At 41.2% G+C, this 24620-nt stretch overlaps 1 protein-coding gene across 4 annotated transcripts in view; it reads left to right on the top strand.

The window, feature by feature from the left end:
• The first annotated feature begins 488 nt into the window (after positions 1-488).
• Rcan2 (regulator of calcineurin 2) overlaps positions 489-24620 on the top strand; it is a 242799-nt gene continuing 218667 nt past the window's right edge. The window contains exon 1 of one of the 4 annotated variants that reach the window (XM_048805417.1): positions 489-617. The gene's annotated coding sequence lies outside the window, so the exon portion shown is untranslated. Of the gene's footprint in view, positions 739-1881; positions 1898-5495; positions 5512-24620 lie in introns of those variants that run through there. The other 3 variants (XM_048805416.1, XM_048805419.1, XM_048805418.1) reach the window with 3 other exon arrangements.

Below are 24620 nucleotides of genomic sequence, written 5' to 3'. Positions count from 1 at the left end.
TCTCTCTGCCAGCATCCCTCACCCACACTTTGCTTTTCTACCAGCTTCATGTTGGTTGTGGCTGCCCACTCACCCCTAGCTTTAGAATCGACCCTCCAGCACCCCGAATGCCCCCATCCGGGGTGCGACCCCAGGAGTCCCTTCTCATTGAGGCAGCGCTCCTGTGGACAGGCTCCTACGCTAGGCTCCCAGAGGGTCCACACCGCCTTCTCTGCACCCAGAGAAGAAAGGAGGGGCTGTGGGGCTGAGGCAGGGTGAGAGCCCGGGAGGTGGAGTGGGTGGGGGACCTGGAAGGGCGCTGGGTCCGGAGAGAGGAGGGAAGAAGAGGCCAGACAGGGGCTTTTGGTTTCCCGGGGTCTGATTGGAGGTTGGCCCGATGAGTCGGAGCTAGGGGCGCGCCCATCTCCACTGGCTCCAGCGAGAGCCGCCCGCTCGGCCCCTCCCCGGAGCCGCTTTGTCCTGGGTGACGGCGGCGGAGGTTGCGGGGAGGAGCGGGCAGGAGGCACAGACCCACCGACCCAGGGACCCAGAGTCCGGGAGGCTGGGCTCCCGGCGCACAGCCCCACGCCCAGGCCCGCGCTGCGCGCGCCTCCACACGCTCCTGCACGGGTCCGCAGGTGAGCAGGCAGCTCCGCGCCCACAGTCGCCGGCCCCCGCGGACTTCCGGAGCCGCCGCCGCCGCAGTCGCCGCCGCTGCCGCTGCCTCTGCCTCCGCGGCGCATCGCGGACGCCCTGCAGGTCGGTTATGTAACCGCGCCGGCCGCTCTCCACTGTACCCCGTCCCGCCAGGGCTGGCCGCGGTGGTACAGGGTGATCGCGGCAGGGGGCAGACAAGCGCGGCCGAATTTGGGGACTGGGAAGGGGCAGCGGGGGCCAGAGGCTCTCTATTCACCTATTGGTCAGTCCTTGAAGCGGCAATGGTGTAAGGTCTCCCAGGACCCCCTCTAGGAGGCGCATGTCAAGGAGCCCCTTCCCCATTCCTAGTGGCCCAAGGGTTCGCTTTCTCAAGGAGCAGCAGCAGGTGCATATGTGGAGGACGGAGAATGACTACTGTGATCCCCCAGATTGAGGCTTGGAAAAGGGGGTGAGGGAAGTCTGACCACCTAAAGATCAAAGGAGAAAAGAGACCACTTTCTTCCCAGGGCTTAACGAAACGTTCTGGGGACAAGGAAGGTGCTTTAAGGCACAGCAGGCTGGAATTTTGTCCTGCTTGGGATTAGCGGGCTTGGGTCATCTAAAAATAACTTCAAGTTTGAAAAGTGAAATGGACTGGAGCGTTGGGTGCTGGGTTCGTCCTGCCTGTGGGATGCTTCGCTCCAGAAGTCATCAGAGGGAACTGGCAAATCCCAGCCGCCTGATCCCTCAGCTGCCTCTGGATCTCGCTGGTTTCCAGGGTGCCTCGGTTTGACTTTTAGTTAATGATTTATTCTCCAAGGCACTGCTGTCTTTTTCTTACCCCCAAGTGGATTATAGCAGAGTGTATGCTTTTGACACTTTCTTGTTTCTTCCATTGGGGTAGAGATGATCAATGGACATCTAATGAGTCCAATGCCAAAGCTATTTTTTTAAAATATTGTTTTAGTAAAAACAAAAGGTTTCTTATAAACTTCCACAATTTTCCACAAATGAAGATGAAAAGATTCTACAGCATTCCAGCTCTCCCTTCTCTTTAGCCAGCATGCCACCTATCATACAGTCTGGAGGCTTTAGGAGAAGTAGGACATTTTTCTTTTCAATGCAACTCAACTCTCACACCTTCATCATCCTTAATTCCACCAACTTCAAAACACAGCACAAGTCTATCACAGGCACAGGGTAACACTTGCTAATGAGCCCTCCATTCTGGGCCTTCAGTGAAGATGGACATGCCCAGAAATTGGAAAGGATCAAGAAGCAGGTCAGTATCAATAGTAGAAAAGGCAGGGGAGTGAACACTTGGCCGCCTTTCAGTATCCTGATTGATTTTCTTTAGCTTTAGAGCTATTATATTAAGTATGATCATGATCAGTCATTGAGTTCAATTAGTCTAAAAGGTGTGTTGCACTTCATTTTCCAATCCCTGCAAAACAAATCGGCATTTATTGAGTCCTTACTATCTGAGTTCAGTCCTCAGGATTTTGTGAGTGGGAAGTGTTCTCAACTAAACTTACAGGATCTTAAGAGCTTTGAAAATGCCTAGTGTATGCAGTTCCTGAAGAACTTACCTAAATCTGGGAGCACGGGGCTCTCTCCAGAGAAGAATAATTTACAGACATAGATGCCAACTTGAGAGCTTTCTCATTTGCTTTCTCATTGCACACCCTTTAAAAAAACTACTTGCATAATTATTTTCAGATAGTCATATATAGTGCAGAAACTAGTGTTCACTTTGTTGAGATCAAATTTGACAGTACTGAGGCCCCGTTTTCCTATTCCTTTTACTTTCTATGCCATCCACTTGATTGATTCTAGCACCTACTGTGTCCTATGTAGGTCCTGTGCCAGGGACTAAAACAATGAGGCACATACTTCCCAGAAATCAATCTAGCAGGAAAGGAAAAGAAAATAAATGATAGTGATTCAGCATGGTGAATGTTTAATGCAGATAAGAACAAGTTCGGCAGCAGCTGAAGGAAGGAAGGGTACAGGGAGTCTGGAGGAGTTGGCAGGAGCATCCTCATTTGGACTGGATCTGAAAGGGTGGTTAGAGTGCTCTAGAGTAGGCACTAGGCATTTTATGTTGAAAGTGGTGGAAAGTTCCCTTTCAAAGAAAGATAGGTGTTCTGAGGTGAGGGGTTGGCAGGAGAGTTTGATGTTAGAGAACCTGGGTTGTGAATATACTTTGTGGAAGAGGAGAAATATACAATCTTTAATATGATTTATTTTAATGTATATTTTGCAAAATATAAATTTGGAGATGGTGAGGAGGTAGGATTGCAAAAATGAATGGGCTCAGAATTGAGAGCATTGGTCCAGCAAACACACACACACATACACACACACACACACAATTAAGTGTGCCTGAACCAGTTAGAATAGGGGAAAGTGATGGGAGATCTACAGAGAGCTATGTGAGAGGGAGAACAGGTGGCACTTGGTCACCAAATGGCAATTGGTATAGAAGGAGAAACTTATATGTTAGGTGGATATTCAGGCCTTTGACTGAGGTAAGAAGTCAATGAGAAACAGCAGGTTCAAAGAAAATAGTAATTTAAAAATTTTGAACATCCAAATGAAAATGCTCAGTAGGTACTTTAATTTTCAAATGTAACTTCTTCATTCCTGGTGCTAACCTTCTGCTGATCTTACTTACCTGAGACTGTCTAAGGCTGCCTTTGGCAAAGAAGGAGATGAACTTGATGGCAGGAACTTGTTTCTACCTCTGTCTCCAAGAGTGAAAGCATTAACTCAGTTATTTGAACTACTACCAGTGGCAATAATAATGATAATGAGAGCAATGTCTAACGTTCATTCAGTGCATATTATATGCTGAGCACAAAGAAGTTAGAACTGCACTTAGATTATCACATTCAGTCCTGCTGCTTACCCTGTGTGGCAGGCGCTATTGTTTCTCCGACATAATTGATAAAGAAAGCAAAGCCAAGAGAGGATGTCTTGTCTGGGCATACACTTAGTAAGATTTATATCTAGTGTTAAAGTCAAGGTTCTCAGCATTCTCAGTTACCATTGTGAATTGATAATAACTTTGAAATAATGCCTATTTATCCTATTTATCTCTGTGTGTTTGAATATTTGTGGCTGTAGCCATAAAAGAGAACTGGACTGAGTCAGAAGTCCTGGCTTTCAAGTGGTTTCTGCACCTGATTTGTTGTATAGCTTCCTCTCAGGCTTCAGTTATTTTAAATCTGCATCACAATAGAAGAGGTTGGCTAGGTGCTCTTCAAGCAGCCTCAGTATTCTGAAATCCTGCCATCCTGTCTCAAATCTACTACTAGAGCCTTTGTTTTTTGGTTAAGATTGTGCCTACCTGGCACTTTTAGAATACAAACACCTTTGCAGAAGATTAACTCAGATGTTGCCTTGTCCTTAAGGGCCTGGTGTGCATGAAGCCATAGTGCAGAGCTAAAGGGACTATCTAATGTTGAGGGAGCCCAAATCTTTCATAGGCCCTAAAGTAGAGGAATCTTCATAGTGATTGATCACATTCTTTACTTTAGATGTTACTTAAGCTCTGTGAGCATTTCCTAACATACTTGTCATAATGTTGTGAGTATTGAAACAGATAATGATGTAAACTAGGCACCACACATCAGTCGACTTCATTGAAGGTGCTCAGGAAATGGGGGCCTCATCCCTTGCCTCCAGAGTAATGGACTTGGAGAAAGAAAATGTCAGGTGTTTTGGAAAACAAACTTTCATATTCCATAGTTTTGATAAGGGCTAACCCTAAGTTGGGTATCATCTATCTATCTGTTTGTCTTAGAAAGAATTATATGCTGGGAATATAAAAACACACAACACATTAAAACATTCCATAGTATGAATTGCTCACATGTGCATAGTTACCTGCTTAGATATAAAGAAGCTTCAACATTCTACCTCACAGAATTTCGAACTCTTCTTTTGCCACTTTATGAGGTGGTCAAGTTGCTATAAAGAGATAGTATTGTCTAGGGTTGATGATCCTGGGTTCTAGGATTATGGTGAAGAATATCAAGGGGACAGAATGACTTCCTATTAATTCTGCATCTGTGCATGTTTGCATTTCCATCTTCCTCAAGCACTTTCTGCCCTTGACTATAAAATAGACACTGTCCTTGTATCTTTGCTGTATTACTAACTGCGAGGTGTCATATATTATAGACTAAATTAATGAATGTAGTTGAGGAATGGAGGAGCCATAACCTTAGCTGAAGCTGGTTTTTTAAAATAATAATACATTGTATGATTATGAATGGTACTTTTTAGAAGTTAAAGAAATGTTTCCAAGAATAGCTCAAATATCCTGTAATTCAGAATGCCCACAGAAATATTTTCTATAGTGGGGTGGGAGAAGACTGTACTTTCATATTTCATCTCCTCATGCTCAACTCACTCTGAAACAAGGGCTGAAACAGAAATCCCGAGTTTTGGAATATCTGTATGAAAAGACATTTTAGTGGCCACTTTTGGACAAAAGAACTATATAATTTGTGAGCTAGATACTCATTTGTATGATAGTTGCTTTTGTGGGAATAACTGCTTTATTCTTTCATGTGATTGACATTTGCCTGCCACAAAATATTGTAAGTTCTTTAAGGCCATCAGCCATGCCTGAATACATATCTTCCAGTGTTGGGGAGGAGGTATAAAAAGCAGGGACTTGGCATGAAAAGGCCAGGATTCCAATCCTGGTGCTGTCACTTTCCAGCTATGTGACCTTGAGCTTCCCATTGACCTAACAGTCATAGGAGCTGGCATTTGTTGAATGTGGCCCCTGTTCCAGACACTTTGCTCAGCAAGCTGCATATATTATCTCAGTTAATCCATATAACAACTCCTGGGGATAGTTATTATCATCACTATTCACAGGTGAGTACACTCTGAAGTCAGGGGAAATAAGCCACTCAGTGCCAAGTCTCTGAGTTGCAGTTATCTGCAAATTTGGTAAATAATTCTTGATTTTCCCATCTTGCAGAGGTGTGGGGGTGACCTGCTGCATGTTTTTGCACTGAAAACTAGAATGCTCTGCACAGATGATAAGGTAACTGTTATAGTAGGGACCTCCCACAAGACTAGTTATGGTTGAGTCTGATACAGCACCATGTCTGTGAGGGGAGGGAGTTCTTCTATTTGGAAAAGGTATTATATAATATATTAAGAAAACTACATACCTTTGTTCTGTTCTTTTTTACGGAGAACTGGTTTCTTTCAAAGGTAACTTGTTTGTTGTCAATACCAAGAGTGGACTGATTAGGTCAAGGCTGATCAGGCCATGGAACTGGATCTATCTAGTGAAGGGGGAAGGAGAATCTGGTTTGCAAAGAAGAGTTGTGTGCCAGAGGGTGTTTCAGTATAAACAGAGAAGGCTGAATGTCAAATCCAAGTTTAAGGGAGGGATAGGCATGATGTAGAGAGCAAGAAGAGGAAGTTATCACCAGATATACATCAAGGTGGGTTACAGGACATGAAGTCTGCTCGAAGAGACTAGAAATATTTCCCAGTGTCTACTGAGATCTCTTCACTCATCAGGAAAACTAGGGACCCTCGGCCCTGATTTATTTTAAAAATTGTTTTTGCTTGGACATATGTGCTTCCATTAAGTTTTTATAAAACAGAAAAAATGTATAAAAAGAGGAAATTAATTTTAACAGATTCCTGTGTGATTCCTACAGGCAGCCCGAACATATGACCTCTCAAGGAAATAAAACATCCCTAAATAGGCCACTGTGTCCAGGGTTGGTGTGTCCACTTCCTAAGTTGAGCTGATAGGTATATGGAAGTTTTGCTGTGATGCTTAGAATAATATTGAAAGGGGCATTTCTGCTCAGCATTCTCCCTGTCTGATTTTTCTGATTGGTGACAGCATTTTCCAAAGGAACCAGTAAGTCACTCTGGGTTGAGAGCAGAGTTTAGGACACAAGGACTGCTAGTGTATGGAGTGAGGGTGCTGCTCTCTAGAGAAGTGGAGCCCAGTTTCCAATGTTGTCTTAGAACCCAGACAGATAAGCAGAAGAATTGGAGGGAATAGATTCATTTTTCTGCAAACATCTCCTTTACTCAACACTACAGCAAGACAGCCTTTATAGCTCTGCTTGTTTTGCCCTCAAACCCAACTGAGAACATATACTTCATCTTGTTTGCAAGGAGGTATGAGAACTGCTGAACTTGGAAGATGAAGCTGGCAGTGTCTGCCATGCCAGGTAAGCAGAGTTGGACTCTCGGCTTTCAGGAAAGATTGGAAGGGCTCTAAATCAGAGTGAGGGGCTGGGTCTTCTCCTGCAGCCCTCTCCCATGGTACCCAACTTAGGGCTGAGATGTTACCCTTGGGAAGTGTGTTAGTCAGATTTCCATCACTGTGACAAAATACCTGAGAAAAACGATTTCAAAGGAGGAAATACTTATTTTGTCTCATAGAGTCAGAGGTTTCAATCTATGGTCACTTGTCCCTAGTGCTGTGGGCCTCTAGTAAGGCAGAACATCATGAAGGGGAGCATGTAGTGGAGCAAAGCTGCTCACCTCATGATGTCTGGAAAGCAGAGAGAAAAGGGAATAGGGAAGGAAGCCAAGGACAAAATGACAAAATACACCCTTGAAGGTATGCTCCCAATGACCTACTTCCTTCAACTATGCCCCACCTCCTAAAATTTCTACACCTCCTGATAGGCCATTCAGTTTTAAATCCATATGAATCCTCATAATCTGCTTATAAAGTCAGAGTCCTTATGATCCAATCACCTGCCAAAGGCCCCACCTGAACACTGCTGAACTAGAGATCCAACCTTTCACACATGAACTTTTGAGGGACACTTAAGATCTAAATCTTAACATTCTTCCCCAACCCTCCAAAGGTTGATGTCTGTCTGACAATGCAAGATGCACTTAATCCATTTCCAAGAGTTCCTGTGGTTTAATTCCAATATCACATTAATGTCTAAGTTCAATGTCTTCTGAGACTCAAGGCAAACTCTTAGCTGTGAGCCCCTCTAAAAATAAGAAAAACAAAACCAAACAACCATAATAATAATAAAAATTGCATAGTCCTGAAATAAAATGACACAAAGTAAACATTCCCATTACAAAAGAAAGGAATGGGAAAATAGTAGGGAACAAGTTTGTGCAAAGCAAGACCTGAACATAGCAGGGCAAATATTAAATCCTAAAGCTCCATGTTGGCATCTGGTTTACACTGTGGCATAATATGAGCTCCAAAGGTCTTGGGAAGCTCCACCCCGTTATATCAGATTGTCTACATTCCTGACGTCTCTACCCTCCTGGGATCTCCATTGCAACTTCCACTTCACTCTCATAGCCTTTTGCATTGCCCTCTTAGGGGCTGCCAACAGGGATTCTGACCCTGATGCACTATCTGCACTCCCAAGGTTTCCTTTGAAATCCCCACGGAAGACTCTATGAACTTGCAGCTCTTACATCCTGCATGTCTGTAAGACCAGCACTACGTGGAAGATGCCAAGATCTGGCACCAGGGAGAGCAACAGCTGGGCCCGTTGAAAAGCTGGCCGCAGTGAACTTTGAGTGCCTGCACTGCAGAACTAAGGGAAGGAATTGTGCTAGCAGGATACCCCAGAGCTCTCTTCTCAAAACAGTCTGAAATGATTTTACACTTTCGCACCCATGAGCCTGCCATGGATCGGGTCTGGTCAATTTCTTAGTGCAAAGTACTTACTTTTTTTTTTTTTTTTATTGGCACTAATCTCTTAACTAACTGCACTCTCTTTGGCCTCATCTTTAAACCTTCTCATTTTCTGGCAAAATTGAAAGATTTTCAAATCTTTTGGCTCTGCTTTTTACTCCCAGTTCTCACTGTAAACCTGGCTAAAAGCAGCCAGCAATACTCACATCAGAGCCTGATCACTGTGCTGTCTTGAAATAGGTAATTTCTGGGGAATTCTTGACTTTCAGAGTCTATGTTCCACTTTTCCGTCTTCTTTTCCATCTGGAGGTACCACCGGATCAATTGTCACCTTTAAAATGAGCCTCATGTGAGTCTCAGGGCATGGACAAAATATAAAAAGTTCTTTGCCAGAATATAACATGAATGACATCTTGTCTGGTTTTGAATAGATTCTTCATTTCCATCTGAAACCTCATCAGCGCAGTCTTTACTCTCACATTCCTGTAAGCACGCTGGTCTACTGTGCTACCATCAGCATCCCCTACTAAGCTCCATTTACAGTATTCTAAGCTTTTACCAGTCGTCGTCTCCAAAATTTTCCAATTTTTTCCTGGAAATTAATTCAAAAGGCTTTCAAACCCATGGTCAGATATAGTCAATAACCACGTTTCTTGGTACCAATTTTCTGTGTTAGCTTTCTGTCACTGTGACAAAATACCTGAGAAAAGCAACTTATGTAGAAGGTTTATTTGGCTCACTATTATTTTTTAAGTCCTTTCTTATTATAAGTGGAAAAAGTCCTGGAGGCCAGAAAGTGAGAATGACCGCTGTGAACTCTGCCCATCCCTGACTGGGCCCTTTCTTGCTTTGACTTTGTAAGGCCCCATTGTGAAGGAATTTCAAACACTGGTTATATAAGGCAGCTGGTTTTTTTTATCCATACATACATGGAGCTCTTGGTGGTGTTTGGTCTGACTCATAGACACCTCATTTTGTGGTTTGATTGTTCTAGTTTGGGTCTTTGTATATTGTTTTTTTTTTTTATTTGGGTTTTTTAAATTATTTTATTTTATTTTATTTTGCTAGCATCCTTAGTTGGTGTTGCTGCTTAGGATGTTTAGTGAGACTAATTAAAGTAGTGAGATTATGACAGTATGGCAGGGCCTCTTGACCAGTTCCTCCCATGGGGATACCCTCATGGACCACTATAAGGTACTGAGGGGCATTGGGCAGGGCAGCTTTGCTCACTTAAAACAGACTTACCATCTCAACATCAGGACAAATGTGGCCATGAAAGTCCTGCCAAAGACAGAATGGAACTTGCCTATCATTATATGCAAAGTGGATATAATGAAGACAGTGCAACCCAAATGTGGTCAAGCTGTTTCAAGTTATTGAAACCATGGAAGAATCACAATGGAGCATGAAGGTAGGGGACACCTATGACACCACATTTTGAGGCCAGTGCCATGGAGGAGGAGGAGGCCCAAAGAGTTTTCAAGCACATCACTTATGCCATGCACTACTGCCACCAGAAGAGCATCATGCACAGATAACTAAAGCTTGAGAACATCCTAATGTGTGCTGGAGGAAACATCAAGGTCTGTGACTTTGGCCCGGACACCAGGTTCATAGCCAGGAAAAAGCTGAACAGGTTCAGGGGTACTCCACGATACTGTGCTCCAGAAATCTGCCCAAAAGAATATGATCGTCCTTCAGTGGATATCTGGGACTTGAGCATCCTCTGTACTTCATAGAGACAGGGTGCCACCCATTTAATGAGACCATCCCTTGGCTTTCCATGTGTTTGCCAAAGTACAATACCTCATCAATCAAATACTGACTGTGGACCCCACATGAAGGCCCATAATGGAGCAAATCATATAGCGCCTGTGGCTAAATAATGAATATTCACTGAGTCATTCTAGTGAGCCACCAAGATCAAGCCATCAGACCCCACAATAATGACCATCATGTTTGATGTGGGTTATAATCCATACAATACCTGGGTATCTCTGAAAAAATACAATACCTGGGTATCTCTGAAAATTTAATAAGGCCATGGCTGCATACATGATATTCCAGCACCAGATAACCCAAAGGCCAGGCTGCATCCAGAGGTTGGACCTCACCCAGAGAGGAGTGCCAATGAGTCTGCCCTTCACACCTCCTCCTTCTTTCCCACCTACCATCAGCGTCTGTGGATGCCAAGAAACCAGGGCAGGAGGATGGCAGAAGAGCCAGCCTGCCTGCCATTCCTCTCAGCAACCTGCTTGTGAGGATCCCCACTCCCAGCATAGCCCTCGGTGTGTTCCTGCGCCTCCTACATCCAGCTCCTGGGATACAGAGCAGCAGGTCCTCCCAGGGTACAGGGGCAGAAGAAACACTCCCTCTCCACTGGGAAACCCCATGGGGGGCCTGCAGCCTGTACCCATGACAACACCAAGGACTGGAAGAGGTTAGCCAGGAGGATTACCACCTGTATTTCTTAGACTATGTTGCTGCAGGCTGGCATGAACAACAGGCTCTGGATTCAAAAATAAGTAGTTCCAATGAAAACTGACAGCTGAGACAGAGACAAAGTAGGACAGTCCAGCATTTTATTTTTTATATGCTTTTTATCAATGTCAGTTTCAATAGATGAATCAAAACTATACATTTGTGCGGTACAATGTGAAGGTTAGATCACTAAGAGTCCATTTCACATGGCTCTTTAAATCTTAAGTGGACAGTGAGAGAACTTGAGCTCCGTGCCTTCTACCATCATGGCGTGAATATCAACCAGGTTTGACTCCAAAAGCTGCGGAAGGGAGTTGTGCAAATGGCTGAGGGCTTCTCCAGGTGGATTACAGGTGTGAGGGCTTCTGGAGCTGCCCACAGATGAGAGCACCCCTCTCTCAGCACCTGGGAGAGACATCAGAGGCTGGGATACTTCCCCCTGTCCTTTCTCCCATGTTTCTGAGATATGGCTTCTTGATAAATTTCTGTTTTTCACAAATCTTATAGTAAAATTGATTCTTTTGAACAGTGATCACAGGAAAAAAAAAAAGAAAATTAAAATCACATGTACTACCGTGTGCAATTGCTAATTGCTACTAACATTTAGTATATTTCCCTACAGTCTTTTATAAGACTGTGTATTTATATAGAATCAGGACTCTAATATGTATAGAATTTTGCATCCTGTGCACTTCATCAAAAAAGTTTAAGTCACTTTTGATATTAGGCCAATGATCCTTGTGAACATTGTTTCTAGTGGCTGCAGAGAGTTATCCTGTGTCATTTCACCACAGTTCATTCACCTTCTCCCTTTTTGTCGAACATTCAGAGGATTCCCAGGGATCAGAGACATCATAATTCCTTGATGAACATCTTTGAGCACAATTTGAACACAAATCTATATTTTAGATTACTTTCTTGGGAATTATTAGGTTAAATAGGTGGAACTTCTTTAGGCTTTCCCTAAATATTGACATTGCTTTCCGGTTGTACCGATTGACATTGGTGCATTGTGGCTTTCATTTCTGTTCTGCTTGTATGTATTCTTTTTTGGTGATGTGAAGGGCTGCATGATCTTAGTGTTTTCCTACTCTGGAAACATCCATGCTTCACAGTTGGTGCAGTTAGACTTTGGGGGAGTTAAGGATAGGTGAATGGGGTTCTAGTAGATTTAGCATGCATGAGTGTCTGCAGAAAAGTTTACTTCAGCAGATTAGCTTCTCTGATGGCCATTGGTGGCCTGGCATGTGGATATCACTCCCTGTGTGAGGTCTGCCTCTAACATCTGTCACTGCAGCCTGCTGAGCTTGTGAGGCTGACAAATGAACTAAAGCGGCCTCTACTTAGATGAGAATTGGTGCACTTTGTTTCCATTGGCTTCTCAGGACAGCAAAAGAATTTTCAAATCCTGAAATGTACTAAGAGCAAGTCTGGGTGCTTTATATGTATCCTGTTCTGCTTTGGTCAGTTTGGACTGGCTTCGTGTCCCCCATTGGGGGCTATTCAGGCAAGCTTCAGAAGCACATGTCCTTTCTTTCTTTTCTTTTTTAACATTTTACTTACAGAGACACAGGGTATACCATTTTAAATAAATAACTAGGTCACTAGTTTGACTCTTCATAAAACTCACTTGAATATTCATTATTCCAGAATTTTAATTTGATGAATAATCAAATTAGTCTTTTCAAAGAAAAAGACTCTGCCTTAACTGTATCAACTATTTTGATTATATTGACCACGTTATTGAGGTAAACCATCTATCTATTTGAATTATTTTCCTTCATAATATCATCTCAAATCAAGCTGAATTAGTGTAGTTTTTTGACTTCTTTAATTATTAAAGCTAAAAGATCAGTAACTATATCTGACCAAGAGAAATCAATGTCTGATTTATACTTCTCTTTGGAGGTTTAATAATTTTCATGAAATAAATTATTTTTTTGATTACAGGTATCAGCACATGCATTTTTGAAATAAAGAATGATAAGTTCAGATAAGTTAATGGGTAGTTCAAACAAAATCTTATTTGCTCAGGAGCAAAATCTCAGCCTTGATTAATTAAACCAAATACTAATCATGAGCATGAGTATGTTAATTTTTCTTTCTGTAAGCATTAATGATATTCCTTTGATCTTTTATGATGTACAAACAACACTTATTAAAATAAAAGGTTCAATTTTTGGTCAGGAAAGAGATCCAGCAACTGGCATATCACCAAAGTGCTTATTTGGTATCCTTTATTATTTCTTTGTCCCTTCATGATTTCTGTTCCACAGCTGTTGTTTAGTATTAAACTTCAAAATTTGACAAGGTGATACTTAGGTGAACTTCTGCATCAAAATATTTGCTGGGTTGAATTTTCAAAGGCTTGCCTCCTGGCCTCTGTCTGAGTTCCATGGTGCATGAAGACGTCCTGGGAATTCGTGGCTTGCATCTTGCATGTCGGTTTAGATTCAGCCTCCTGAGATAGGATGGGTGGGGAGAGCAGATGTCTTTCTGTTTGCAACCACACTATGAGGTCTGGAGTCTTCTATTCTGGAAGGTTAGGAAGACATTTCAGTCCACACACACCTGCAGACTGATTTGGAAAGGTCAGCATAGGAGAGGAGATGGAATGATCAACAGCTCCTTTGTTTCCCCTGGATCCACAGCACCTTGAATTGAGCCCATTGCCCCTTCCTTCGGGCCGTGTGAAAACTACTGAGATCATTAAAGTAGAAACTGGGCAGCACAATTCACTAAACTGTGGAGCCAACCTAGATGCCTTTCAGTGGATGAATGTATAAAAAAAAAAGTGTGGCATATATACACAATGGAATTTTATTCAGCAATAAAAGAGAATAAAATCATGGCATTTGCAGGTAAATGGATGGAGTTGGAGAAGATAATTCTAAGTGAAGTTAGCCAATCCCCAAAACACAAATGCTGAATGTTTTCTCTGATATAAGGAGGCTGATTCATAGTCGGGTAGGGAGAGGGAGCATGGGAGGAATACATGAACTCTAGATAGAGCAGAGTGGTTGAAGAGGAAGGAAGGGGGCAGGGGATTAGCAAGGATTGTGGAATGTGATAGACATCATTATCCAAAGTACATGTATGAAGACTCGAATTGATGTCAACATACTTTATATACAACCAGAGATATGAAAAATTGTGCTGTATATGTGTAATAAGAATTGTAATGCCTTCCACTGTCATTTATTTTTTTTTAAAAATCAATTAAAAATATCTTAATAAATATGTAATTACAAAATTACATAGGGATATTAAGAAATTCAGAATGGCTCTAAATTGACTCAATTATGAACTAATGAATTAATAGCTTGCATGGGACTCGGGACAGTCCACAGTGGCCCCGTGGGGAAACCCAGGTACATGGCACATGGCTTTGCCTATGTGGCTCTTTGCTGCTTCATTCTTTTTTTTTGTTGTTGTTACCGGGGATTGAACTCCAGGGTGCTCAACAAATGAGCCACATCCCCAGCCATTTTTATTTTGAAACAGGGTCATTCTAAGGTGCTTAAGGCCTCACCAAGTTGCTGAGGCTGGTCTCCTACTTGTAATCCTCCTACCTCAGCCTCCTGAGTCACTGGTATTACAGGTGCGCAACACCATGTGTGGCTTGCTTCATTCTTTTTATTAACCTAGACAGTTCATAGGCAGTCCCAGTGGCAAGCACCAACAGGACTGAGTATGTATAATCCATGAAATGGCCTTCAGGATCTCCAAGTGTAGTGGCTCCTCATTATATAGTTTCATTATTTAAAACAATTTTTAAAATCTACCACATGACTACTTGTCTTGGGTGATAAGGACAAACACATGCCCTGCTTGTAGTGTTTCTTCTTAGCCTTTATTTTGCCTTTTTATCTCAGCTTAATCATTGTGATGTCCTCTCAGCTGCTCCTGCCTGTTTTGTTACAATTCAAACCAAGGTATGATGATATGAGAAGATGATTTAATCTGAATAATTGGAGCTTATCTTAATGGGTTTTCATGAAAACCAATCCTGGGTATTTTTATGACAGTATAAATTTCAAGGGCATGCTTGATAGGAAAGCAAATCCAAAGAATACTACAGGTTATACAGATGTTTATCTAACTGGTAATTTGGGGCTTACTTCTGTATATCTGGGAGCTTGATATGACCACAATGGCATCCTTCCTTCCCCATCCATCATCAGCCTTGAGCTGTCTGTCTTTGAATGAGTCCATTTGCAGGAGCAAGGATCCCATGTCAGGAAGGGTCTGGCTCTGTTCCGTGGCCTTGCCCTGACCTCCATTCCCATTCTCCTCTCAGCCTTATCTTAGTCACCCTAATGCTTGAAAGTTGAAATGATGCTTCCTCCTCACAAAAGAATGGGTAAAGATGAAGATATAGACATCCTTCCTCCTGTGAGAAAGAAGAGTGTGGTTCAGAATATAACTGCTCAAAGAATACTTTAAAATACTACTACTAATAATAAAGGGTATTCAACAGTGATGGTTGAGGAACACCTAACTTTTGTTTGTTATCTAGTTTGGTGAGAGATCATCTCTAAATTAACAGCTTTTTGTTTTTGATTTTTTGCTAGATTTTTTTTTAATTAATGACACCTCCCATTTATTCTTCACAGTGAGTTTGTAGGGAAATGGAGAATTCTGCAAATATTGCAGTTAGGTGCTCCCTTTTCCCCCTAAAATCAGCCTCAAATATTTTTTATGCATTACAATTCTTATTACACATATAGAGCACAATTTTCCATACCTTTGTATATAAAGTATGTTCATGCCAATTCATGAGATTTATAAAAAATATTTTAATCGTTCTTTTTTTTTCATCAGGCCTGTTCTTTTAGTGATTTTCCAAAGTATCTATAAAATTATGCTCTTTTTGCTTTTGGGGTTTTATCATTGAGATATTCATGTGCAACCTTTGTAGTCACCTAATCGTTGCTTAAATAAACCATTCTCACACCTCTTTCCTCATCCTCAGACTGGTAATTTTCGAAAACAATATGTTAATACCATAATGAAGGTATTCTTCCTGCATTGTATGGTTCCTGTCAGTCATGTCTTTTGTCAATCATAGCAGTATAAATGCTGCCAAATATACACATTTCTTTTTCCTAATTGCAAATTGAATTTTTATGGCTTCTTATTAGAGAACCCCAGGAGACCAATAGTAATAATTGACACACAGCTGCTGGAGACCAGATATTATTTCTTCAGCTTCCTATCCTAATAAATAATGAACCGCCAAGTTATTTATAAATAAATCAAAAGTCCTTGTAATAAGTAACACCCTAAGAAGCAATTGCATACAATTTGTAGATAGAAAGTGTTATAGAAAGGCTAGATATAATAATAATTAGAATGAGAACTGTTTTACTAATAGGCACCATTTAGACACCTTGCAAATGTATATAATTTTAATTGAACATCTTTTCATTTCTGGTATTTGAAATTCTAGTCTTCTCCCATTCCATCTCTTTCAGATTTCCTCAATCCGTAATTCCTAATAAAAGCCATCGCTGTTTGTCAAACCCATATTTATGGCGCTTATATAATCTAACACATGTATCTCGCTCATTCACAAAGTTATTTATCTGTTTACCCTACTGTACACCAGATATTATCCTAGCCACTAGGGTATAATAAAACTGTTGGGCATAATCCCTGTTTTTAGTGAAATGAGACTCTGGTAGACTTGCAGCCTCTGTTTTGTCTGCCTGCACCTCTCCTTGGACATTAAGTGTGCTAAGGCTGAGGATGGAACCTGTATCTTGCCTGCACCTTTGTCCCTGTGGCCCCTGCACCACCCCTCATAATAGCTCATGAATAGTGGGCTCTCAGGGGCAAAATGAGCTGACTACACATTATACTTGTTCTGAATAATTCAGAAGCACAAAATTGAAGACATCCAACATCTTCATGTGTCTTTAGAGCCTTTGTTCTCCTTGCAAGGTTGTTATCTGTAAAAATAAGTAACTTCACAATTTGGTCTACTTTCACTTTGTGTATGTGAATAGGCATTATTACATAACAAAACAAAATATGATTGAGGGTAGTGTCTGAATTTCCCACAGCCAGATGTCTTAAAGGCTTCTGTCACAAACTCAAATTATTGTGAAATGCTTCTGTTTTGGTAAGGGCATGAATATTTTCCTCTTTTGTGAAATTTTAATGTGAAGTAATTGAACAGGAATATAAGTTGGGGTATTTATTGAACACTTATTAAACACTAGGCACTAGGCTGAGGACTTTCCACACATATTGCTCACAGTCGTCTCAATGACTCTAGTAGGTACATTCTGATTTTATGCTGATGTTATTTAGATGAGGGATCTGAGGTCCAGGGGGTGCAGGTACCTGGCTTATGGTTTTACAGGTGATAGGTAGGAGGAGCTTGCACTCACCAGTGTCTCTGTCTACACAGCCCACTGCTCACTTTCAAAGTGGGGGTTGCAGAGGCTTTTATGGGGGAGTGATGTAAGGCTTCCATACCATAGAACTTCTGTGATTTTTTTTGTTTGTTTTGGTGTTAATCTAAAATAATATGAGCATACCTGGGTCATTTAACGATTACCTTAAGATGATTTGGGTGCCGGAATTTGTGTTTGTTTGTTTTTTTTTAACAATCAAGTTGGTATCACAGCATAGTGGACCTCCTATGTAAAAGACTACGTGACTCTATGGCACACTGGTCCATGAAAGGTTTAGGTGTGTTATCAATGAAGAAATGTGGGAGGAGGCTCCTACTGCAAAGCACCATGAAGGAGCAGTCTAGACTCCAAAACACCCGTGCTGTAGTTTTCAGAATCAGATTTATAGTGCAATGGAGGGGAACTTTTAGCAAAACATCATCATATGAGTATTAAGTTATTGTTGTTTATTTTCATTGAATTGATTGTATAGTTTCACTTATATTTGATTAGAATATTTAGTTGGAGTTTGATATGATTTTTGAGGAGTTTTAAGAACTTTGTTTTATGTTTCTATGTATTTAAATATAATTATAATAAAAAAATTTAAATCAAAACAGGAGAGGAAGCAGTATACATTTTCCCCTAAAACCTTTTTTTCCCTAAATTCAAATTTGTGCATACTGAATTTCTCTGCACTACCTGGTAAAATCTTTATACTAAATACAAACACTCCCCCAGGGTATGGACTGCCCATTCTTTCTTGGGGGATAAAGCATTCATTCATTGACATCTCCTTTCAACCTATAAATATTATCTGGGGAGTTTAAGGTCTGACCTTGAGTGTACTTTTCCATTGGTGTGGTTCCCGAATGTACCTCTGACTAGCTCTGTCAATCAAATTGCTTTTGGATTTTTGTCACTCTTTATCCTGATTCTGATAACTGACAGTTGCATATACACTCCACCCATGGCATATCATTATTTTCTCCTCACCACTATAAAGATTTGTGAACATGGGCTAGGAAGTGGTACCACTTCACCTAGGTGGTGAAGATAATGACCATGTGTTGGAGTTTAAAAGGCTTCTGGTTTAAAAGGTCTCTGAGTCTATCTGAAATGACTGCATTAGTTACTCTTCTGAGTAATGAAAGGGGAAGCCCCTGTACATGCAGACACCTGGAGAGGAGCTCATACCTAATGGCATTATTTGTCCTCAGCTCTTTGCTATTGCTTATGACTGATTCTAGTAAGACCTTGGGTCACTGCAACAGAGGACAATAAGCGCTGATGGAAGGAGAGGAAAGGCTAGTTCTGTGGCATGTGGGCATGCCATGGGACTGAGTGCAGAGGGGTAGTAGGAAGCTGCCAAATAAAACTTGGTTTTAGGAAAGTGCCAACTTTGGATTGCCTAGGGCCATCCTGAAATAGAGGGGCCATTTTTTTCCATGTATAATTGATTATCCTTATTCAAAATATTAATAAAGCTTCCCTATTTTAATAAAATGTGAAGGATTCTATCTGGCACTATACAAGTGCAATAGTATTTGTTGCCATTTTTATTTTCATCATTATTATTTCCCCAAAAGCTGCATGGGGCAGAGAGAATACTGCAGGGTGGGGCTAGTGGGGAAACTGAAAAGCTGAGCATGGGGTGGCTATGATTCCATCTGAGAGATGGGGCCTTCCCTTAGTATCCTTTGGCCTCTGTGTCCTAGTTTCCATCCTTGAGGGATTCGGTCAGCTCTTTCATCCTTCATATAGTCTGGCTTTTGCAAGAGATCATTATATGATCCTCAGAGCTCAAGGTTCCTGAAAACGACCATTGGTGGTTATTATTGCTATTTTTTAATGTTCATCTTTACATTTAGGTCTGTCCTTGGGAAAGGCCTGTGGGAATTCTTACTTCTGTCTTCTCTAATGATAGATGTATCCAAGAGCTTTTCAGGGCATCCTTAGGAAAAGTCCAAACCACAAGCTCATCAAACATTTCCACATGCTTAGTGTTAGCCATTTTATGGTCGGAGCTGGGCTCCTCCTCTCTCTGAAGTTATTTTTAGCTGTGCTACCTCCTGCAAGGGCACTTCTCCTAAGAATGGCAAGGTGAATGGGTCCCACGTTCCAGTCAGGTCTTCAACTGAGGGAGGGGAGAAAAGGTAGCATTGACTGTGTAGGAATTGTTAACTTTACTTTATTTTCATACTTTGTTACATTTCTGAGTGTATTGCCTGGGAAATTTCTGTTCAGGAGATACTATTTGAATTAATAGGTAGCACTTATCTATGATGATGGACTAGGTGTTGTTTTAAGCCTTTTACCCATAGCATAGTGTTTGGGCCTCCTGGTGTCCCTATCTACATTGGGCAGATGCAAAACTGAGGCACAAAAAGGTTAAATAACTTGCTCAGGGCCACTCATGTGATAAGTGGCACAGCTGGAATTCAATACAAGGCAGCAATGCCTGGCATCTATAATTGTAACACTTTGGTACTAATTTTAAATATGTGTTACATTTAAAATGTAACAAAAATGTTACAGTCTCAATTTTATCATTTTCATAAATTGAACCTTGAAGAGGTCATCAAGAATTTTATCCTAAAAAAGGAATCAACTCATACCTTTTACTTTTGCTTTCCTGTTTTTTAATTTTTTTTTTTTTTTTTGGCCTGGGAAGTAAGCTATTAGGAACCAGCAGATTTTACGTATCCTTGTGAACCAGAGATGGAGAAAGGAAGGGTTCTATAAAGGGCAGAGTTGCTGCTGCCCACAGTGCTGTGGCTAAGATGGCTTTTTCCTTTTTCCTGTGTCATACTTTTTCTTAATTTGCTCTTTTTAGATATACATGACACTAGAGTGCATTTGACATATTATACATACATGGAATATAACTTTCCATTCTTGTGGTTTTAGATGATGTGTAGTTTCACTGGTCACGTATTATATAAGAACACACGAAAGTTCTGTCCGATTCATTCTACTGTCTTTCCTATTCCCATTCCTTCTCCCTTCCCTTCAATCCCCTTTGTGGAATCCAATGACCTTTTATTCCCTCCCCACCCTTACTGTGTGTTAGCTAGCATCCACGTATCAGAGAGAACATTCAGCCTTTGGTTTTCGGGAACTGGCTTATTTTACTTAGCATGATAGTCTACAGTCCCATCCATTTATTGGCAAATGCCATAATTTCATTTTTCTCTAGGACTGAGTAATATTTCATTGTGTATATATACACTACATTTTCCTTATCCATTCTTCTGTTGAAGGGCACCTAGGTTGGTTCCATAGCTTGGCTATTGTGAATTGAGCTGCTGTAAACATTGATATGTGCCTGTGTCACTGTAGTATGCTGATTTAAATAAAGTCTTTTGGGTATATACTGAGGAATTGGATAACTGGGTCAAATGGTGGTTTCATTCCAAGTTTTCTGACAAATCTCCATACTGCTTTCCAGAGTGGTTGCACCAATTGCAGTCTCACCAGCAATGTATGAGTGTAACTACCCCCCCCATCCTTGCCAACATTTATTGTTGCTTATATTCTGTGTAATATTTTCATGCCTTCCTGAACACAAATGTCTGCGATGGTCACTGAGTCACCCCTAAGTCTCAAGCACCTATCCCGGGCAGGTGAAGGTGCATGTGTTAGACAGGAAAAAGAAAGCCATTTTTCCTACTTAGCACAGCCCAGGACACTGCTATGGCCAACCAAACGTGTGTGGCATTTTCCTCCCACACCAAACAATTCTTCAACAACAGCTGAATGTCCTATGATTTAATTCAATTCTGACCTTATCTCTCTGAAGTTAGTGTGAGATGCCACAAGTTTAACTGAAGATGTAGCTCAATGATAGAGCCTTTGCCTGGCATGTATGAGGCCCTGGGTTCAAAAGCACCACACAAAACAAGATCCCAAGTTTCAGTTTCCAATTCCTTCAGATGCCAATAGCAGATCTTTTTCTCCTTCAACTTCTAACTCACCAACAATAAACTGGAGGGTTCCTACAACTCCTTTCTTGGTTTGGATCATTTGCTAGAGCAGCTCATGGAGCTCAGGGAAACTATTTCCTTACTATTGTCAACTAATTACAGAGGATATTTTAAGGGATAAAGATGAACAGCCAGATGAATATATTTGTAGGTGAGGTTCAAAAGGGTTCTGAGTTCATGTGCTTCTGCCCCCATGGGGTTGAGAAGCTCCTGTCTCCGAGTCCATGGATGTAGATGTGTTTAGCAACCTGGTAGAGCTCTAAATCATGTCCTTTCAGGGTTTTATGGAGGATTCAGCATTCAGGTATAATTGATTATATCATCATCAATTGGGGATCAGCTCTCCCCTCCCCTCCCTGGAGGTCAAGGGTTGGGCTGAAAGTTTCAACCTTCTGATCACAGGTTGGTTTCCCTGGCAACCAGACCCATCCTGTGGATATCTAGGGGCTTTTGAAAAGTCTTCTCTCTACTGCAAACCCACATGGGGTTGAAAGAGGGCTTGGTATGATAACAGAAGGTACTATTATCTATCCCACTGCAGCTGCCCCAAGCTGTTTTAGGACGTAGGACAAAAGGCCAAATTAACAAAAGATACTCCTATGACTCTTACTGCTCCAATTAGGAAATTACCAGGATTTCAGGGGCAGACAGCCAGGAACCTTGGATAAGACCAAAGTTTATATTTTTTATTATATCACAACATCACAGCATGATACACACAACTAACACATTCAAGCTTCCCTCTATGAGGGCCAGAGCCATGGTTCATGATTCACCACCCTGTCCTCTGTAGTGAGCCCCTGTTGCATAACAAGCTCTCATGAAGTACTATTGCAAATTTTGGATAAATTAGGTGATTGTTGATAGCATTCCAATGAATTGTTGCTTTCTATGTAATTATCTAAATAATGTTTCATAGCTTTATTGGGGTTTTTTGTTTGTTTCACTTCATGCTTGTTAATGTACCAAAAAGATATTGGTGTTTTTTTTTTTTCTCAGTATTTTCAACTGGTGAGGTGGAACAATCAAGATTCAGGGGATCCATACCCTGTTCATGGATAGGCAGAACATCATCAAAATGGCGATATTACCAAAAGTTCTCTATAGGTTTAATGCAATCCCAATCAAAANAAAAAAAAAAAAAAAAAAAATCCAAAACCCAAAAAACAAAACAAAACAAAAACCAGATCAGCTCTAGCAGAGCATAACTTCTAGTTACCAGAAACTTTACACAGTTGGCCATTTCTTGAAATCAGCCAAGATTTTTCCATGATGTGCCACCCATGGTTACTCTTGGCTTCTGCTATAGTAGTAGTGGAAGGCAATATACAGTGTAGGATTTTTCTCCTTAACTGAGAATCACAGATACCTGAGAAGAGTGGTTGGCCACATGTGGAAGGACCTCACCCTCAACCTGGTTTGGTTGTGATGGTGAGAATATGCGTAAGTGCTAGGGATCAAAGGTAAGGTGGGACCATGTTCATTCCAAGGTCAAAGGGGGTCCCTCCTGTTAGACATGTACTGAAGGAGAGGTAAAAGAAATACTTAGAATTAAACTGCTAGGGGATAATGATAGTAGGTACAGCGGAGGGGGTGGTGCTAATGCCAGGAGCTGCTCTGAACTCTAAAGCAGAGGGTTTGGGTTATTCAACATAATTGATCCTGATGCTTGGCAGGATCTCTGAGGATTTTTTGAATACAGACGTCTGCAATTTAGGATGATTTGACTCAGAATTGTTTGAATTTACAGTGATGTGAAAGTAATATGCATTAGTAGAAATGCAGTGGATTCCTTCCTTCCTGAAACCGTGCTTCTGCAAGGAGGATTCCCTGATTCTCCTCCCTTTGATGCCTACCTGTCTCTCCTTCCAGTCCTACTACCATTTGCTTCTTGTGGAACCCTGTGGATGGCTGCACAGGTGACCTTCCAGCCCATTCCCATCTTCAACTCTTAACTGTACTTCCAGAGGCCATTGTTAAATCCAATTTTTATGATAGCACTCTGATGCTTCAACAATATTCCTTACTCTGATCCATTGCCTATTGAGATGAAAGCAGATTTTATATCCATGAAAACTAAACAACAACCTGGTTTTGCTTTCCTTCTCTCCCGTGTGTCAGTCTAGACTTCTGCCATTTTCCTGGTTTGCTCTAACCCCTCCCTCCTCCATGTATTGCTCAAAAGTTTCTCTCAGCCTGGAATGTTCTGCCCCTCCCCTCCTGACCCCTTTACTGAACCTCTCCACTGCATTCCTATCTAGCCTCCAGTTCTGCCTGCTCCTGAGTCCTTTCCTGATTTACCCTCCAGTGATCCCTTCCTCCTTTGAATCCCCAAAGCACAGCATGCCCCACCCTTCTTCTGATGTCCACTTCCACCCTGTTTCCCTGCAGAATCATGGTAACTCTCCTCTACCACCCACTCAGGAGTGGGTTCTTCTGAATCACCTAAGAGGTGTCTTGGTAGTTTGTATATAGCTGATGCTCAATATATCATTGTAAAGGAGTAATATATGATATTATAGGTAATATTCAAATATTAGAATATTCTACCAGTTTTATAAAATCATCCACATTCCTTCCATGAGGGATTTTGTAAAGAATGACCTTAAAGAATAATATGATAGAAGAAGGTGGTTCTAGTATACGTGAATATTTACAATAAATTGTTTGAAATTGAATGGCTCCCAGCAATCTATCATTAGCCACTATAAAAATGTTAGTGACTTATTTGACAATTATCTTTTTTTAAAAAAAATAAAATCCCCAAAGTTTTAGGCCATGTGTGGTTTCATCTGTGAAAATATTATTGAAGACAAAAACTGACTGAACACATACTGTACCAGCACTGCCACTGATTTGTTTTATATGAGGTGGTGATTCACACTTGGTTCATGGTGGTGGTGGAAGACCCCAAACCATTATAATTCTAAGATTTTATTAGTGATTTATATATTAGACCTTATCATTAAAAAAAGTTGGGAGAAGGACACAATAACTCAGAATATAATTTTAAAAATTCAGTTCACCAGGCATTTATTGAGTAACTACTGTATGCTGGATGTTGAGATACATAGAGATGTGTGTGTGTGTGTGTGTGTGTGTGTGTGTGTAAGAGAGAGAGAGAGAGAGAGAGAGAGAGAGAGAGATCATGAGACAATCTGCAGTCTTTTAAATGTGAGCTTATATTACCTTGCTGGAATTTGGGATGTAATCTCCTAGAGAAACATCATACATTATGTCCATACCTCAGGATCACCCCAAAGCCCAGTATATACATGATGTACTTAATGTAAAGCACTGGATTCCTGTTTTGAGAAATTTAAAAGCTACATTACATTACTATGTTCATAAATTCAGGTTGGAATATAAGCATAATAGCTTTGATGATATAATCCATGTAAAGCATCTGAAGTACTACTGAGAACCCCCTTCCTTCCTTCCTTCCCTCCCTCCCTC

The sequence above is a fragment of the Marmota marmota genome, unplaced genomic scaffold (genome assembly GCF_001458135.2).
Source record: "Marmota marmota marmota unplaced genomic scaffold, marMar, whole genome shotgun sequence".
NCBI lineage: Eukaryota > Metazoa > Chordata > Mammalia > Rodentia > Sciuridae > Marmota > Marmota marmota.
Note: the sequence above shows the minus strand (reverse complement) of the source record. Positions and strands in the feature narration are given on the sequence as shown.